We start from the raw sequence: 19,329 nt of genomic DNA, 5'->3' as shown, positions 1-19,329 counted from the left end.
AAAATTCTTGTAACATGGAGTATATGGTAGACAGAACACCCTAAGCACACATGGTGCTGTAGAATAAGTACTGTATACTGTGCCAGAAAAATGCCAGAAGATCTGAAGTAGTACAAGCAGGTTCTGAATGGAGGATGGGGAAGGAGAAATTTCCCTTCCACTGAAGGAGTTTATTTTCTTCCCTCCCCCCTGCTTTCTGTTATTAAACCAACCCTGACAGGGATGAGTTTGTCACTGGTTCATAGATACATGTTAGGAGCAAATTATTTTGCTGTTTGGAATATACCAGATTGCACCAAATGGCAGTAGGTATTAAAAAAAATAATTCCCCCACAAATTAATGCAGCCAATTTTTCAGAAGTGTTCCTGGTGCTCATCTTGAGATACCCTCATGCCTGTAAATCATGCCTAAAGTATTACAAACTGGGCACCAAAAATTAAGGCACACAAAATTAGCAATCCACTTAAAATTCTGGCCTTGGTATTTTCTGAGCTGCTGAAAAATTTACTATCTAGGCTGCTTGAACTTGTCAGTCGAGCAATATGTATCCCAAGAAACATTCAGTAAATAGCAAACTGAAACATACTCCAGCGGTCCATTGTATATACTACTCCAAAGGCAGCAAAATATAAAAATAAAAAAATAAAACTGACATTAAGAAAATAGCTAAGTTTGTGTAAGAAATCTCAGAAATAACAAGGGCAGCATATTGTTAAAGTACAGAACTATTTCAGGCCACTAACAAAGGCTTTTCAGCGTTTAGGAATAAATGGAAATTTGTAGTTTTAAACATATAAATAAAGCATATAACATATAGATAAGAGACTATATTTGAATACTTCATTTAATGAAATTATGAATAGGTGAGGGTGGAGGCCTCTTCATAGCCTAGATAATTCCTATTATCATTGAAGGACCCAATCCTGCAACCCTCACTCAGGATCAAATCCACTCAGGCAGTACCCAGACTGATTAGCTGTCTGTGCGCTAGATAATTCCTGAGAGGGCATGGAGGGAGAGGGAGAGAAGAACTTAAAGCCACAGTACCCACCATAATCATTACACATGCTCTGTGAGGGTTGTGAGGAAAGTAAAAGTAGCTTGCATCAGTGAATCCTCTGGCTTTGCACTGAATTCCATGAGCTACACCGCATTCCTTTTGTGCCACCCTTCTGCAATCATGCCCTCCGTTGTAACGCTGATCTGCTTTGGTTTTGCTGCCAGGGAGACACTCAAGGCGCAGAAGAGCAGGGGGCAAGATTTACTCCTCCATCTTTATTGGTATTCAATTAGACTCGTCCACCTAAGACATTTAAGTGAAATTCTCAGAAAGATCACACAGCTCAAACAGCCAGGCCATAGCCCAAGCCACATATGAGAGGGGATGGGGTAATGCTCATAAAGATGGAATAGAATTTTAAGCTATCACCGTCCACTAAGACTACGTCTACACTACCTCAGTAAGTCGACCTAAGTTACGCAACTCCAGCTACGTGAATAATAACGTAGCTGAAGTCGACGTAGCTTAGGTCGACTTACTGCAGTGTCTACACTGTGCTGGGTCAATGGGAGACACTCTCCCGTCGACTTACCTTACTCCTCTTGTTCCGCTGGAGTACTGGGGTCGACCGGAGAGTGCTTTGCCGTCGATTTAGTGGGTCTTCACTATAGAACATACCACCAGTTTGGGGTTTGTGCCCTGTTCCTTGACCATGTGCCCTGAGGTTGGCACTAACGCTCATGAGCTACTCTAGACAGCTTGACAGTCTTCATTTGTGTTTTGCACAGCACCCAGCCCATCATCAGTGCTCAGCAAACAAAAAGAACAAAAATAGCAACAGATGCCAAGATGAATGATCAAGATGAACCTTTAACACTTACCCTTTAGTCCCAATGATACAGGAAATGAAATGGCAGCACATGGCAGTGTTCAAATGTAGTAAGATTTTCTTTTCAGACCTGAAACATGTCTGGTTTCTCCCACATGAGAAACACAAGTAGGAGACCTGTTAATTATGAAGGTCCTTCCTTTATAATAAATTTTTAAAATGTAATCATCCTTCACAGGTGAGATATTCTGTTTATTCTATGGAGAACCATTTGAGTTTAAATTAAACTCTTCAAATGGTTTTGATAATTACTGCAATAAGGACACAACAGGGAAAAGAGCTGGAGAGAACATCCTTCTCTTAATACTTAATAATATTAGATGAATGGCTGATAGAAATATTTCCAATAAATGAAAATGACTGAATTAAAATTTTCAACTAACATTGGTATTTTTTGTGTGGAAAGAAGTAGTGCTTATCTGCTTAAACTAATGCCAATCTGCAGTTTGCTTTTTTGATATCTTTATTAAGGACTGGATGCCTTTAAGGTAAATAAAAGACATAGGCCTAAATTTTCAAAAGTTACCAAGGATTTGGGGTGCCCATTTTGAGACACCTTATAGAGGTAGGACTTTCAGAAAGTGCAGAGTACCCACCATTTGAAAATCAGGCCCCTTAAAAGTGTCTCAAATATTGAGGCTCCCAAAATGATTAATCCATTTGAAAATTTAAGCCAGAGGTCCTGCCACACAGAGTTACAAACTAAACAGAAATATGATATGATAAGTAAAGGCAAAAGCCAAGGAAGAGAGGTTAAAAGCAGATGCAGATCTGGCCCTTCTCTGCTTTTCCTGACCCCACCGTCAGGCCTCATCCACAGACCAAAAGGGAAACCATAGCCAAATAGCTGTCCATCAAAAACCTGTGAAAGGAAGGTTATTTAATTTGTTCTCCTCCTTGGGTCTGTCTATACTATAAAATTTCATACTTGCTCAACAGCAGCGCACAGCAGCTCTGCAGTTACCTGTTGTGGAAAAATTGAGCCTAGACAGCTGCAGCTACACCACTGCTGAAAAACAGGTCTGAAATTTCCTAGCGTCTTTGTGCGTGAGGAGGACACAGGAGTGAAGCCAACTACATAATCTGTCACTATAGACAATCTCTTTAAGAGGTCCGCAAGTGAAACAGGAGATGTTGCAGTTCAGGAAAAAGGAGAGCTAGCAGAGCCGTGTGAGGAAGTTTACACATCACCTACTCGCAGTATGGCTGGCTGCAGCCAATGCTAATAGTACCGCACTTTCAAGGAAAATACCCTATCATCTCACTCATTGTCCAAGCTAAGCCATGGTAAACTTTTAGAAGTCCTATGTAAGGAATAGGGTCATTTTCGCTCTGCCATCCTGCACAGAGAACAGTCCCCTTTCCGTGGCAGTGTCCCCCCAAAAGGCCTTCTCACACATCTGGGGATTCATGCAGCAGGAGAGGGCAGGGACAAGCAGGATGGGGAAGAGACAGCAGACCAAGAGGGACTTACCTCACCTCCCCCTTTAATGGCCCTAGGGAGATTACTAGACAAGACAATACAGCTTCAGGCTTCCCTGCCTTCCCTGTAAAGCCTCCTCTGCAGTGAAGATCTCCCATTAAGGCCAAAGAGTTCCTGCTAGCACAACTCAAATGGAGTCACGCTGAAAAGGATTACATGCAGAGACGCGGCCTCTTTGTGGATGGGCCTGGATTCCTGCTGGTCCTGGGGCATTTTCAGGGTTTATGAACAGGCTATGTGGGCCTACTTTGCAATCGGAAACCTCTCCCTTAAAATAAATAAATAAATAAATAAATAAAGTAAAACCATGGACACACACACACACACACACACACCCCAGTTCATTCCTGCAATAGCTTTTGCTGATAGATGTCAGAGCAAAGGCTTTCTGAATACAAGCCAGATCGCAGGAAGCTATGAGGAGGAGTTGAACTGAATCTTATCAAGTCAGAAGCCTAAGGCAAGAGATGATACAAAGGATGAAGAATCTGAGACACTGCTTTACTAGAGGATCTGATTGTGGCATGGGGCTGCTGGAAATCAAGGGGCCTATGCAATCTGCATAAGGGTCATAGGCTTAAGGTCACCACTGTATGCAATTAAGCAATAAGACACTTGTTATTTGGCTGGTTGAATACCTAGTAATTAAGGGCCGGTTCCAAAGCCCATTTAAGTCAATAGCCATCTTTCCATTGACTTCAAAGGGGCTTTTGATCAGGCCCTTGCTACTGAGTAGGCCACCGCTCTCCCCATGTTATAACTAAGTTAGCAGCTGCTATCAGGAGGCACTCAAGCTGACAGTCCCATGGTTTAACCATGATAAGGTTGGTGGCAGGACACTTTCATTTAAGCACACTCAACTCTTCTTGTAACAAAGGCAGAATCTACTGATCTTCAAGGCATACTGTACAGGCCATCTATTTACCTAGGTTTTTGGAAGAGGGAGGGTGAGAACAGTATACTTGGATTTCAGGGTTGGGATAGTACTGATATTCCTATTGGGTTAACTGGTTAAGGACTAGACATGAATTTTTATTGATTTATTTAGGATAATATTAAATGTGTTTTTCTTATGGGTGCGTACAACGTATACAGTGACACATTTTAAAAATAAAAAATAAAACCATGGGCAGAAATTGCAAGCTTTTTGTTACATGCATTATACATCACTTGGATACTGACTCTATTATTAGACACTATTCTCCAATAGAGCAGTTACACTGTACTTTGACAGGCATGTATTTTGGCACATGTTCATTTTGAAAATGCATATTGTTTGGCTGAACCGTAACTCCTCACTGAAAGACACTGTGGAAATCCCTCTTATTTCATGGATCATTGACCCAATGTGTAAATCCTTTTTAGCTTGCGGCCCATTGACCAGATAAACCGTAAGGGCTCCAAAGGAAAAGAGCCTTTCTGGTCTGTTGATCAAATCCAGCAGCTGCGCATGAACTTCAAAAACACGTGCAAAAAATCCCTTTGAAATCAAGGCCCTGATCCTGCAAATACTTATGCACATAACTTTATGCATGTGAGTAGTCCCAGTGAGAGACAAAATTATATTTACCCTAGTACACCCTAGAACTACTCATTGGGACCACTCATGTGTAAAGTTACTGGCATGCCTAAGTGTTTGTAGAATCAGGACATAAATATACATGTACAAATAATCTCATTTCGAACCATTCCAGCTTTTTCACATTTTCCCTCAAAAGAGATTAATATTACTGACTTTATACCCAGTATTTATTTTTTCCTATGTTACAAGTAAACGAGATGGCAAAATATGCATCTAAACCTCACAACTTTTTTTTTTTTTAAAAACTTTCCACACTCTAGGAACTTTAAAAATAGCCAGTTGGATTTCTTTTCCCCCGCAAAACACACACAAATGATACAATTAGCTAAAAAAATTTCTGAAGATCTGTAGCTTTTTTGGCCAAATGTACAGCTAAGATGCAAGCCCCTGAAAATAGGCATTTGTCTAGAACATGCTGTTCAATAATATTTTTTCCTTAACAAAATATTTTGTTAGATAAAATGTTTTTCTTTAATTCCATGCCTGAACCGAATATATATATAAATTCAAAGCTACAGAAACACAAATGTTATCTTCTATGGTGGTGGCACACTGTTATTCTCCAGATCACCCTAACATGAGGTTACTATTATCAATTGTGAAAGCCCAACAGGTGGGTCACATAAAAGGTCGCATTAATTTTGTTCACAGGGCCAGACACAAGGTTTTCATCATCCTTAATAAAAACAGAAGCAAGTAATAAAAATATATCATTGCAATAGCATATCTCTCCATTCATATGCAATAACCTCATACATTAGATCCTACCATTTCAAAATACTGGCTCCAGTAACATGATTATTTTTGTGGTTGCTACTTATAAAAATAATACTATAAATCATGGCTTGATTTAAAAATTTCTACACTGTTCTTTTGAACTGTATTTTGAAATGTTGATCCAGACAAAACCTCCTAAAAGCATGCATGCACTTAGATATCTTAAGTACTTTAAATGGCCAATAAGGTGGCAAAGATATTTAGTAATTCCTGTCATTAGTGTAATAGCAAATCATGATAGCCTAGAAGCAGTTAGGCACCCTGGTCAAATCCTGACTCTAAGCTAAAGTAGAGGCATAATTCAGCCCCGGTGTCAGACAGTCAGAAAATATTAAATCCTTGCACAATAGTCTGAAAGAGAAACCAGTTCAACTGCTCCCTGTTAAGTGTGAGCTATATACTGCGCCATTGCTCGAACAATAGAGTTTTATGGTTTCCACATCAAGTGTGCATATGATATTTTTACTCTAGTGAATCCAATATTTTATTTTTGTCATATATAATTCCCCTGCGTATATCATCCTACTTAAAATACAGTTCCTATACAGTTTAATGCTAAAGAAGGCCAACATTTACAAGCACTCTATAGTGTTCAATTTTGTGTTTTTCATTCAGCCTTGTTTTAATACTCTGGGCAGATTTCTAGTAAAGATTCCATATGTATATGGAATATAAAATTTTCAGTGTTTTTAAGGTGAATGTAATTTTTGTTTAAGTTGTATTTTAATTTTAGTTTTAAATGGTGTCCAATGATTTCAAAAGATGAAGGATAAACTGAGAAATGGCTCATGCCTTTTCCCTAGTCTTCTCTGACAAGACGATGCCACTAGACCAAGGGTTCCCAAACTTTACTTATTGCATACCCCTTCCAGATCTACCAGCTGCCCTATCCTTCTCTTCACTGATACTTTGTGTGTTCTTCTTAACAATATCTGTCTTTAGCCATCTGTCCATATTTCCATAAACCTATATGTACAGATATAATTATAGTGTGATGTACACAACTGGAAAAAAAACCCCAAAGTTCCGAACTCAGTTACACTGGACTGCTGCTGGGCAACTGAACCTGTGCTGTACAGTGATTGGAGGTGAGGAGGGCTGGGTATCTGTATTCTCACTGGTACATCTTGAAGTAAATTTACTACCATGCTTTATGTAACAAATTCCCACAGAGTTTTAGCGCTTCATCTGAGTAGCCTATTATGAAAATGCAATCAATAAAATAATTAATATATAAAAGTCCACCATTTCACAATTTCTCCCGCATACCACCCAGAGATGTCTTGTGTACCCCCGAGGTATGCGTACCACAGTGTGGTAACCCCAGCCCTAGACCTACCTTCCTTACAGCCCGAAGCCTGACCTCAGGACCAACATTTCTGGATACTATCTAGCAAACAAAGAACTGCAAGGTAAGCTAAAACAAAATTACATTTGCCTAAAACATTCTTTTCCAATATAACAAGAGTACTTAAAAAAAAAAAAAACAGTGGCTGAAGTCCAGTGCTTTTCCCACTGAGTCCAGAACAAACCAAAGTCCAGGACTGTTCTAGAAAGCAGTAACTTTTTATCAGAAAGCAACACGTAGGGAAACACAGGAAATGTAAGGACAAACATAACTACTCATCACTCTCTCATCTACCTGTGGAAAGCTGCTCCTGGGATATGTTCCATCTATTTGCACACCACCGTGCTGGTAGCCATGTCTGGCCCAGGATTTTACTCCACTACATGCCCTGGTTCAGCAACATTGCCACCGCTTTTAGGACTGTACATGTCTTATCATTGCCATCCCTAGTGTGGTTACTAACAGGATTTTTGTGTGCGTTTCCACAGCAAATTTTATTGAAAATCCTACAAATAATTTGACAAGTGTAAAACTGAATCTTTGTGGCAGTTTACACCCTTGTCTCTCCCACCCCCACACCTTCCTCCTCTTGACATAAATCCCTAACACACACACACACACACACACACAGAAGTAAGTCCGTTTCAATGTTGGATGAGACAAGGTTAGGAAGTTCTTGTGCATTTTAAGTCAGGGAAAAATTTTTTGGTAATATTTGATACATACACTTATACTATGTGGTATTCTCCTGTTTACAGGGCATGTCATAAACCTTTATCTAGGTTAAACTAAGTGTTAAACTAAAAGTAGTGGCATGTAAATATTTCTGACATGAAAAACTTCTTGAAAGCAGGGTCTGACCACACAGAATGTGTTTTATTCTCTCTATGTTTAGGGAAAAAAATTCCAATGAGTTGTGTGGAATTATTCCAATCAATTTAGTAAACCAAATTTGTAGTTCACATTTTTCTTACATTTTAACAAATTACTCCTTTCCCTTCTATCTCCTCCCCATATTTGTGTGCATTTGCTAGAGTTGATTTCCAAAAATGGGAGGGTCGAACCACCTCAAATTGTCTCTAAGACTGTAAACTTTAGAATAAATTAGCATTTGTTGACAAATTACAAAGGAACCAGAGAGATTAAATGGTAAAAAGAGCTACCCCCCACCCATATTTCTATGAAGCATAATGCAAACTGAGCCTAAACCAAAACAGAGAAATACATGGTATGTAGCTAACATTTTGCAGACAAAGCCTAATGTAAAATCTAAAAGTGTTGGAGGCAAATTCTTAGTGCCAATAATTCGATGTATATGATTCACAAAGGTCAGTCTCGCTTATGGAAAATCTTTTGAAAGATTTATAATATTCACAATTCAGCTTCCTCTACAGGTTTTAGCTTATAAACCAACGAGTTGAACCAAAGTTTCCTCAATGGTCATATCAAGGCCACAGCTATACTGCAGTTAAAATCTGGGGATGTGGCTACAACACGGTTCTATTAGATAGATACACTCTCATCCATATGCAATGGAACCATGTGTGTATCTAGATCCCTAGATTGGGTTGTAAATTGCAATGTAGACTGAATTATAGACCCTAGCTATTTTAGAATCAGAACCACAGTGGCTGTTTCTAAACATGACTGGCTAACATTTCCAAATGTGAGTGCCTAAAGTTTGGCTCCTAAATCTATATTTAGACAACTAAATAAAAGTAACCTGATTTTGAGAGGTGCTGAGCAACCCTAGCTCCCACTGGAGTCAATGAAAGCTGTACGTGCTTAGCACCTCTGAAAATCAGGCCATTTCTATTGAGGGGGTCTAAAAATGGATTTAGGAAAATAATTTTAGGCACTCAAGTTTGCAAGTTTCATCAGATTGTTGCTGACAGGGTTAGAGCACCATGTCCCTGGCCAGCATGGGCTGCATTTGTCTTGCTTTTCCTGAGAACCGTATTGATCAAACCATGCCATAGATAAACTGCTTTCTGTGTGCCTCCCCTGGTGATTTCCCACATGCACTTACACTGGTGTTTCCAATGGCATGTAATTGGCACAGTGCAAATTGGGTTTTTGAAGGATCAGCTTTGAAGAAAATCAGTGTCTAACATTAAACCTATTTTATTTTATTCAGCACTGTATATTATTCCTTCCAAAGATGAAGGCAACATCTCTCCAAGAATGTACTGAAGCGGACTAACAGGACATGTGCAACATCATTATTTAATTCTGAAAACAGAACCATTTATGAACTGATGTAGTTTTGCACTTTCATGTGTGTCTGCACCTGAGTGTATTTGGAGAACGGCAGGTAGAATGGCTATTTTAGTAAGAGCACATGACTTCCCATCTACAAATGAAACTGGTAGTATGGACTACTAATCCAAACAAGCCATGAAGAATTTACTAGAGACAGCCTTTCATCTTAAACTGTTTTCCTTTGCCTAAGAAATCATTCTGTGTGATCTCATTTTTCTGTGCTTGTTGCGAACGACAGAGAATTTGAGAATGACTCAGAATTAGGGATTGGAAGAGGTGAAAGTATGTCTCTGGCTCAACCACTGAATCTATTATGGAGGATTAGTACCAATTTGATAACTCTGTTTCTCTCTGTTCAACCATAGAGACCCTCACAAAAACAATAGTTGTGAGACATTGCTTTGTACTACTGTATGGGGCGGTGGGTCTGTGGAGATTTTGGGGCAACAGGGTCTGGGATGACTTTTGAAGGCAATGCACTGAACTCTTGGAACCATGGGCAAAGCATGCCTCTCTTTTCTCAATACTGATCAATTTAGGGGCAACACTTACATACCTCCAAAGTACACTGTGTCCAGGCCTTCTTAGCTACAAGGTTGGTGACTATGATACAAAGCCTTGAGGGTAGGAAGATTAACATTAGGAAAATAGAGGTCTGAATGCTAATGAGAATACAGCAGTCATTTACAAACAATTAGAATTACAAACACCTGAGGCATGGTTTGATTTTTTTTCTTTTAATTTCATGTGGGTCAGATTAGTCACCAGTTTCTCTCTATTTATTTGTGATTACCTGAATTAATAAAATTTACAAAAGTATCTACTGACAGAGGAAGTTTGAGGCTTAGGTAAGTATGAGAAATTCTATTACTTCCTTCATATGTTAAAAAGTGGGGGGAGGAAAAGCCTTTGTACCTACCAAAAGTGTGCCGTTGTAATCTCAAATCAGTTGTTCTGCACGTACGGATATAATGACAGGAAAAAAAAGTAATTATAATTAGGTGTCTATTTTGATTTTTCTTTTCATAGTATCCGTACTGAATGTCATTTGATTTTTACAAACGATAAAGTCATTTTCAAGCAGACACACTGCATATGCTTGCAGTGACAAGTTTACTTCAATGAAATTTTCATATGCAACCATTTAAATGGCTAAAAACAAGTCATATTTTCAACCTACAAAATTTTAAAAAACCAACCCCTTAACACAATATGTTGACTGTCTAAATGACAATCCAAACTAAAATTCACAAGCCAAAATTAAAAATTCACAATCTCAAAAAAGTATAAAAAGTCATTTTGAGGGGGTGGAGGGGGATGGGAGGAGAAATCCCTAAAAAGAAAAATTCAAATATACCCAAAAAGTTATTGATGCACTGGCGCATATCTGTTAAGGCCCCAGTCTTGCAACTGGAGCTGTGTGGGAGATATTGGAGCCCAAGAGTACCACCACTTGACTTCAGTGGGGCTCCACATGGGCATAAGAATCCACAATATGTGTGAGGGCCCATCCACAAGGATAAGATTTCAGGATCAGGCTCTTCATTTTTTGGCATGTGTATTTACTGAAACTAAATTACTACCAGTTAGGGATCCCCATCTCCAACCCTTAATCACCCAGGAAGTCTCACTGATCTTAATTTGATTTGATATCAATAGGTCTCCTCAGAGTATATCTGCACTACGGGAAAAAGTGTGTTCTTACCACGTGCTAGCTAATATATGACAAATAACATGAAGTAAAATCCTTGTGAAGGCAAGGCACTTTGTTGTTTTCACACAAGTAAAGAGTAGGGGCGAGCCTAGGGTTTACCTTAATCTGTTAACTCACATTAATACTAGCTAACACAGTCAGAATGCATCAACACACCTTTTTCCCCCCCTAGAGAAGATAAGGCCAAGGGTAGCAGAATCTAGCGCGATGACTCTAGATATTATCTAGGGTAACAAAAATTATGTTCGAGGGCTTTTCCACCCACCGAGAACATGAGCTTTGAAATTTAGGTGGGCAATTTTGAACAAATAGAGAAACTAAGGATAATGTCAGGAGAAATTTTCAATTTTCAAGCTTCTTCAGTAGGACCTTTGATACAAAGGACACTCTGACTAAAGAAATGGAATTGCCACCAAATATCTCTACATAGCGAGAGGAAACGCTGAACAAATATATTTAAAGGGCACATTCAAACGTAGCGACTTCTTTTTTTTCCAAAGTCATTCTCGGCAGCTTCGATGGGAATTCAGTGTGATTCCTCTTTGTGGGATTTGTGCCTTAGTTTGCAAAGAAAATAAATCAAAACTGTAGCATATTTCTTTTTTAAAGAAAAGATCACTTCTAAGAGTTGTGTGTATTCTTTCTTATTTATTATTATTATTATTATGGAGGACTTATCACTAAAGGAATAATTTAGGCAGGTTTAAGGGAAAATAATAATGAGATACAATTATGAGAGGGAAAATTAAATTAAACATTAGGAAAAAATTTAATGACAGTGAAGTCTATTAGACTACTATGGAATATTCTCCCAAGGGAAGTGATGAAAGCCCCATCACGACATGGGACATTTAAAACTATACTGTACAAGACACTAAAAATCTATTATAGGGAACAATCCTGCATGGGCAGAGATGATCCTAATAAGTTTTTACATGCTTTGGACCCCAATTCTGCAAGCACTTATGCACAAGCTTAAAACTTTAAGCATGTGAGTAGTCCAGTGAGAAGTCCATGTGAGTAGTCCAGACAAGTGATAATACAGATAATAAATTTGTACTTCTTATAGAATTGTACCATTTTTAATCATTCCCACTTGTCACAATGGGTTGGTTAGGCAGGAGATTCTTTTTTGCTGGTATAAAGATAACATCTTATTTCACAGTAGATACAAATTACTTTCAATTGTGTAGACAGAAAGTACAGCTATGTCCCATCCGCACCAGGGTTTTCCTCTAGGTATATCAGGAATTTAGCTAGACCCTTTCCAAACTAGGAACTTCCACAGCCAGAATGGAGCTTCTTGAGTTGTCCAAAACAGCATTGAACACCTCTCCCTATATTTCTACACTATAACTAAGCAAGGTCCCAGACCACCACAGCTATGCCACAGAGACATGGCTCCATATAGAAGTATGCCTTCCTCATGAAAACTTGGAAATTAAAGAGCATCTTCCGCAAGTCCAAACCAAAAATATCAATTCCATTATTGCGTGAACAGGCATCATTCACACAGAACGGACCTGGAAACTCAGCTACAAAAGTTGCATGGTTTATCAAAAACAAACAACCCTACACCCAGTATCTGATGCAGGCCTGTTTCCACTGCCTTGCTGTTTGACCTTCTCCCTTCTTTTATTGAGCTAGGTCAGTTTTTCATCACCTCCTGAACCCTTTCTTATAATATATAATGCCAATACAGCTCTTCAGGATGCCATGAGAGCATCTTTAGCACTGAGGCAGTAGAAGCTTGTCATGAGCTGCAGAAGCTCCATTAACAGAAAAGGTCAAGGTCACTGGCAGCCTCTTCTTCCTTTACTGATAGCTGTTCAGAAATCTGGCATCACCTTCATTTAATACGGTCTCCAAACCAAATGAACCAGTTCCTTGGTGCCATGCCACATTCTTTTTTAAGAAGAGTCTCAAAGAGCCATCGGCATCAGAATAAACAGCAGGACAAGGAGGAAGGCTGAGATGTGAAACTGATGCACTGGATTGGGGCAGTAGTCCCTCCTTGTAGCAAGTATCCACTTAGATTTCCTGAGCTTTTCAGACTAGAAATACTGTAAACTACAGACTACATTTTTCTATAAAGGGTCTCATCCCCACCGACCCCCAACAGTGGCTTACCTGACCAGTGTTTTTTTCTCCTTCACCCCCACATGGCCTACTTTAACAAAGAAAATGAAGCAGTGGTGAGTAGCTGTCATGGTAATGTACTACTTCTCTCTATCCCTAGGAGAATGGTGTCTATCTTTGTCCAAGAGGCAAAGCAATAAGACCTAACCGTAACCTACTTTTGCTCTCTAGTTTTTCCACATGGGGCACCAATTAAAATATGGAATCCATCAGTTAAATAGCAGCTTTTCTCTTTCTGTGTTAAAAACAAACCCCCATCTTACATTGCCTAAAAACTGAAGTGAATCTGTGGGAAAAAAATTAGTTTTAAATATCAGAACACATTTTAATTGTAGTAAAATGAACAATACTGAAATTGTTTGAAGATGGAATTAAATTTAATGAAATTCACAAACAACCCCTTTTAGAAAGTAACAACAATTTTTGAACATTAAAGAGAAGCTCATTATATCAAGACAACTCCAATGTAAAAGGCAGCCTGACTTCAATCGCTGCATATCTGCATGTTAATGAACTTGCTGTGTGCAGCAGGGACTAAGCAGAGTAAGTAATGCGAAGACTGTCTTAAAGCATACAGTACACTGTGAAAAAAAACACACGCCACCTTTAATCAATGAAACACCTTTTCACTGGTACCTTAATAGCAACTGAAATGATTTCAAACGTAACACAAAAGGAAGATGATACTTAGTAAAGGTTTCTTTAAGACATAACATTTCTTGCACATTCTTTCAGCGTTCACATGCTGTCAGCATCACTGTGGCAAAGACTTTCAAGTTTCAGCAGACAGATACCTCCTAGTACAAAGTCTTTGTCATAATAATTTCATTGCAGCCCCCTGATCAAACATCTAGACAAATCTGAGACTGAAAAGTGAGTGCTAACCAGTGACCTTTGATTAGAACCACAAGCACCAGTTTTAATAAAATGCCTCATTCATTGCTTTCCACTGCCAACAAGGAAGGTGTGTTAGAGCCTGAAAAATGTAGTCAATACACCATTTACACCTTCATATAATGATTCCTATTATTCACAGCTGGAATTTGTGATTGTAGCAAGTGAAACACAGACATCTTAAAATAGCTAAATGAAAACATACAAACAACATTCTACCTTTAAAATAAATACAGGAGCCTGCCTCAGTCTCTCTGTTGCCTGCTATTGCCTTTCATTTCTTGCTAATCATATTGTAATAGTCTCCTTTCCAAAACCTTCATTTACACAATGTTTGGTTTGTTACTATTTCTAAAAGTCTATGGACTGTTGGCAAAGCTCAGTTTTCAGGGCGTTTGAACTTGTACTTTGCTTAACTAACAGTGCCCCATTCAAGTACACATCTATAAAGCTCACTTATATTCAAGTCAAAGTTTGAAAATTCAGCTCATTTTCTTGAGCTGGACTTCACAATATTTTTTTAAACAGACTTGATCAATCATTCAACACACTTTTATGCCTAATATGTCCAAGTTGCTGCTCTCTAGTGTGGTGGTTCAAAGAAATACAATTTAGAGTCAGTTTCGTGTATTCCTGCTTTAGCAAATCAAGCAAGGGGACAGAAAGGGGTCTTATCACATTTATTTCCCACTTGAAAAGAAAAAGTCTTAAGCAGGGTAATAAATATTCAAATGACTTTGCACCACTGAGCTACCATATCAAGCTAATGATCTGTAATCTGGAGCTCTATAAAAAGAAAGCTTACTGCCTGCCGTCACCTAGAGGTGTTGCCGTAAACACTGTGGGGGGATATTCTGCTCTCAGTGTGTGTGCGTGTAACTCCACTTAATGTTGTTTTCAAGATGAGAACATATAACTGAGTCGCAGAACAGAAACAAGGATTAAACAAATGCAGAAAAATCCAGGAAATTAAAAGTTTCTGGTGATTTCTGATACTTCTTTCTTCACTGTACTACCCAAAAGGGGGTCTGCATTCAAGGCCTCCCATGCTGTGGAAGCAATTGGAAGTAGAGCTCGGGGGGGAAAGGCGAGTCACACGTTTGGTGAGAGCCCTGGCTAGTTAACCAAGAACAGTATTGGCAAGCTCCAGAGAGATTCCTGTTCACCAGAGGATGTTGCTGCAATCTGGGATTCTGTGTGGCAGGACAAAGCTGCAGCTGCAAGAGGACTTGTGCTATGACTTGACACGCAAAGCAGCAATCAGCAGCAGTAGGAGTAAAACAGTAATAAATAGCAGATGCAGTACACACAGTCCACAGTTTCACTTGAGTATGACTCAAATGCATGTCCACTTAAAGTAGGACAAGAAGTAATCAGCTTAATCTGCAGCAAGGGAGTCAGTTAGATATGGGGGGGGGGACTTTCCAACTCTAAGGATAGCTAAGTGCTGGAATAGGTTACTGGAATCCCCATCATTGGAGGTTTTTAAGATCAGGTTCGACAAACTTCTGTCAGGAATGGTTTAGGTATACTTGTTCTCCAGCACAGGGGGTCTAGACTAGATGACCTCTTGAGGTCCCTTCAAGATCTACATTTCTGTGATTCTGTGAACAGGCATGTGCTACATCAAAAACCATGCAGAAATGTAGACCTCCACCTGAAACTGGAGCAACAGGCCTAAAACATACACTATGTACAATTACATTTTAAATGCAGGTGTATGCATACTTTTTGCATTTTTAAAGTAATGATGCAAAATATCAATGAATAAGTCATTCCATTATGATATACTACGTAAGACAGAGAGTCTTTAACTTAAGCATAGGACTGGAAACCAGACACATCTCCTGAGTTCTATTCCTGGCTGTGACCCAGACCACGTCCATGGGTTTGAGTAAGTCTCAACCTCCCAACTTCAGTTTCCCAACTGGCAAAATGGGAATAATCATACTTGCCTACAGTACATATCTTTCAAGGATAAGTGGAAGATTATTTAGAGTGTGTACTAGAGGTTTCTCTATCTAGGTCCTCATATGACACTTATCGCTGTAGAATATGAGTCTCCTCCCTACTGGTCAATGGTTTCTCTGTTCTGTAGGAAAATGCCTGTCATCAGAACCCAGAGATCTTGCAGGCAGCTAGGGCCAATGCCATGGAGGGCTTCAAATATCAAGTTAGAGACTTGGAACTGGATCGCAAAAGCTGTGGACCAATTTGTGTACTTCACAATGTTTCACAGATTTGAAATTCTAGGTGTTCAATCTGTACCAGACTGTATTTCCCACCAACACCTTCCTCCTTTCACTGTTGCTGTTTGTCCAAGAACCACGACACAGCAATCTGCGCAGGCAGCATGGTGGAAGATGGTGCATTGTTGCTAGAATTTCTATAGCCATAGTCTGGGAATGGTTTATAATGCTTTTCTAATTCTTCAGCTCCTTGGCCTTTTGGTTGGGTAGCTCACTGGGACATGACTACCCCAAAATGCTTAAATGGTGTAGAGTCTGACAAAAGCCAAGAAATTCTAACTTAAGTTTGACACTAAGTCATTAACTCATGCCTTGGTGCTTCTTATTTTCCTCCCTCAACAGGGTAAGCTAGAGATAGACTGGCCCATTGCAGATTTGAATTTCCTGGATTTTGTTGCTCACAGACAGACAAATAATGTTATTTAACCATATTTTAGGTATGGAATAGTAGCAACAATCTGTGTTCCTGCCAGAGAACTGAACATTTGCCCAAAATCTACATTTACATAATTTTGAAATTTTTCATCTTCAGACTTGTAATGGACTAATCATAATTGCTGCTGTGTTACAAAGATAATAATATTGTTTGTTTCTTTTCTGTATCCATTTGGCCTTTATGTGACTGCTGTCACACACACACACACAAAAGGAACAAACCAGATTGCTTAGCACTAGACCTACATTAAGTGGTAATATAGTCTATTTAGTGGCACGCTTATCAAGTCAGTTCCACTGCTGTTTGTTTAAATAGAAACTGAAAGATTAGCTACCCAGCAAACACCAGGCATTCTACACAGGAAATTGAAAGGATTCTAGGTTCTCCTATAATGAGAGAACTTTTGACATGTTCTCCTAACAGTTTCCTGTTCTGAAGTATAATAACCACTCTAAACCTCAAGAAAAAAATATAACTAAGCTGGAAATATGAACATAAAAACGCAAACGTATCTAAAGATGGACACACTGCAGACATACTGGTGTGTATTATATACCTGAATTTAACATAAAGCCCCTAGGCTCTGTGATTATAGGCTAAATGAAAGGATACCACTGAGCAGAATACCAAAATAGTCAAATGAGCTCCATAAAGTATAAACAGATTTCTAAGAATTCCCCTCAAAACACAGCTTTAACTGACACTTTTTAATTCCCTGCACACAGAGTATATTGCCTTTTTATTTTCTTAAACTTTATCTTATTGAAGGATAACCCTACCTATAATCTCACAGTTTTGTGATTACTAAAACTATTCAACAGCAAATGTTTTACAGGTATAGTAGTTAACTAGATTTTTTCATGTATGTATTTGCAGTTATTTACATAAAATGCAATCAAAAAGTTAAGTAGACCCTACAGTTGTACAAAAAGTTCAAATAAACAAGTTGTCATAACATCTTGTTAAAATCATTTGAAAAGCACCTCAGTTTTGCAGGTTTAGGCTCTTCAGTAATCCTTTCCGTTAAGTAGATATGCAGTGGACCTTCAAAATATTCATATAACAATTTCACAAGCTATAATCTTTATGATGGAAACCTTATAATTCCTAAAAGTCTGGTTAGTTTTAGGACTAATGATTCACACAATCAGACTGACTAAGAGATCCCAGCTTCTCTGTCTTAAAAAATAGCCTATCAGATGGAAGTTTGGATAGATGAGAATTACTATAATTGATCCTTTTTAATTTTGACCAATTGTGGAATTTTATCTGTCTTTAAAAAACAAAAAAACAAAAAAACAAAAAATACCATCCTCTGTGAGACACACACACACCCAGTAACTCTCATGCTTTTCTTTCTGAATATAAGTGCTGTGAGTTGAGATTATAAAGCTAAAGTGACTTAGATACATTTTTATTCCACTGTTTCATTCCACTGTTACCACCTGTCAGTAAATATTACTGAGGGTAGTGCCACTATTCCAAAGGCTTCACACATCAGAATGGAAAGAGTTTATTTTTCATCCTAAAATGGCTATTTCCGAATGTTCATCCACATAAAACTGGGTTTTTATTTGCTGCAAAATGTGTTCTACAATATAGGAAAATCAAAGGAGAAGTCAAGCAATTTCATCTAAATAAAGAATAAACTAAAAACATTTGTGTATGATCAAAGCTACTGTACAGCAATAGCATGGGTAACCAATTTTAGTCGACTAGCATATTATAAATAGCACATTATAGTATCCTACAAACTTGGAGCTTGATCCTGCAGCTTTTAATCAAGTAAACTTCACCACTGCAGTCAACAGATGGGCTTAATTGAGTAAGGCTGCAGAATCAGGCCCCATATTTTAGGCTGTACCAAAAAATGTTCTGTCTGAGGAAAGAAAGCCATGCTTTGTGTAGATTTTATGTCTCAATGTGCATATAAAATATATAGAACAATTCTTTTAAATACATGTCTTTTAACTATTTATTTTCACACATATTGATTGATACTGAGTAATACAAGAAATCTGTTCACGTTGATCAAATATTACTTTGAGTTCACACTAATGCCCTTATTTAATTATATTCATTTATTTCTCAAAAGGCAAAAATCAGTATTATATTCTGCAGAAGCAAATTGATGCTGGTATCTCATTTATGACTGTACCAGCACTGCTCAGCTTATTACTATTTGTTACTGGAAACTCTTTATTGTACATATTTTTCCATTTTAATAGATGATTCACTTGCTTGATACATAGGGATCAAAGGTCTTAGCAACTTAGTCAAAAATATTCAGACATGCACTTCCAGAATTAATTTTGATATTTCCTGTTGTCAAATTTGCCTCATCAGAACATAATCATAATTTTGTAGCAATGCTGATTTAACTACATAAAAATCTAAGGGAACATTTTAGATCGCATGTGTTCAGGAATGTATTTGTCTTATCCAGAGCAGCTACACAGTCAGTTTGTTTCAAGTTGCTATCATCTTCTCTTTAAGTCGAATGGTAACTGGATTCAGAGAGTTTCCTAAAAACAACACGAACTATAAACTTTCAA

The 19,329-nt window shown here is 38.3% G+C and overlaps 1 protein-coding gene across 23 annotated transcripts in view; it reads right to left on the bottom strand.

Moving 5' to 3' along the window:
• SOX6 (SRY-box transcription factor 6) overlaps positions 1–19,329 on the bottom strand; it is a 451,795-nt gene that overhangs the window by 411,022 nt on the left and 21,444 nt on the right. For 2 of the 23 annotated variants that reach the window (XM_037899721.2, XM_037899722.2), the window contains exon 1: positions 1,053–1,274. The exons of 19 other annotated variants lie outside the window; for them this stretch is intronic. The gene's annotated coding sequence lies outside the window, so the exon portion shown is untranslated. Of the gene's footprint in view, positions 1–1,052; positions 1,277–19,329 lie in introns of those variants that run through there. 2 more of the 23 variants (XM_037899739.2, XM_037899737.2) reach the window with 2 other exon arrangements.

Source organism: Chelonia mydas, chromosome 6 (assembly GCF_015237465.2).
Source record: "Chelonia mydas isolate rCheMyd1 chromosome 6, rCheMyd1.pri.v2, whole genome shotgun sequence".
NCBI classification, from domain to species: Eukaryota; Metazoa; Chordata; order Testudines; family Cheloniidae; genus Chelonia; species Chelonia mydas.
Note: the sequence above shows the minus strand (reverse complement) of the source record. Positions and strands in the feature narration are given on the sequence as shown.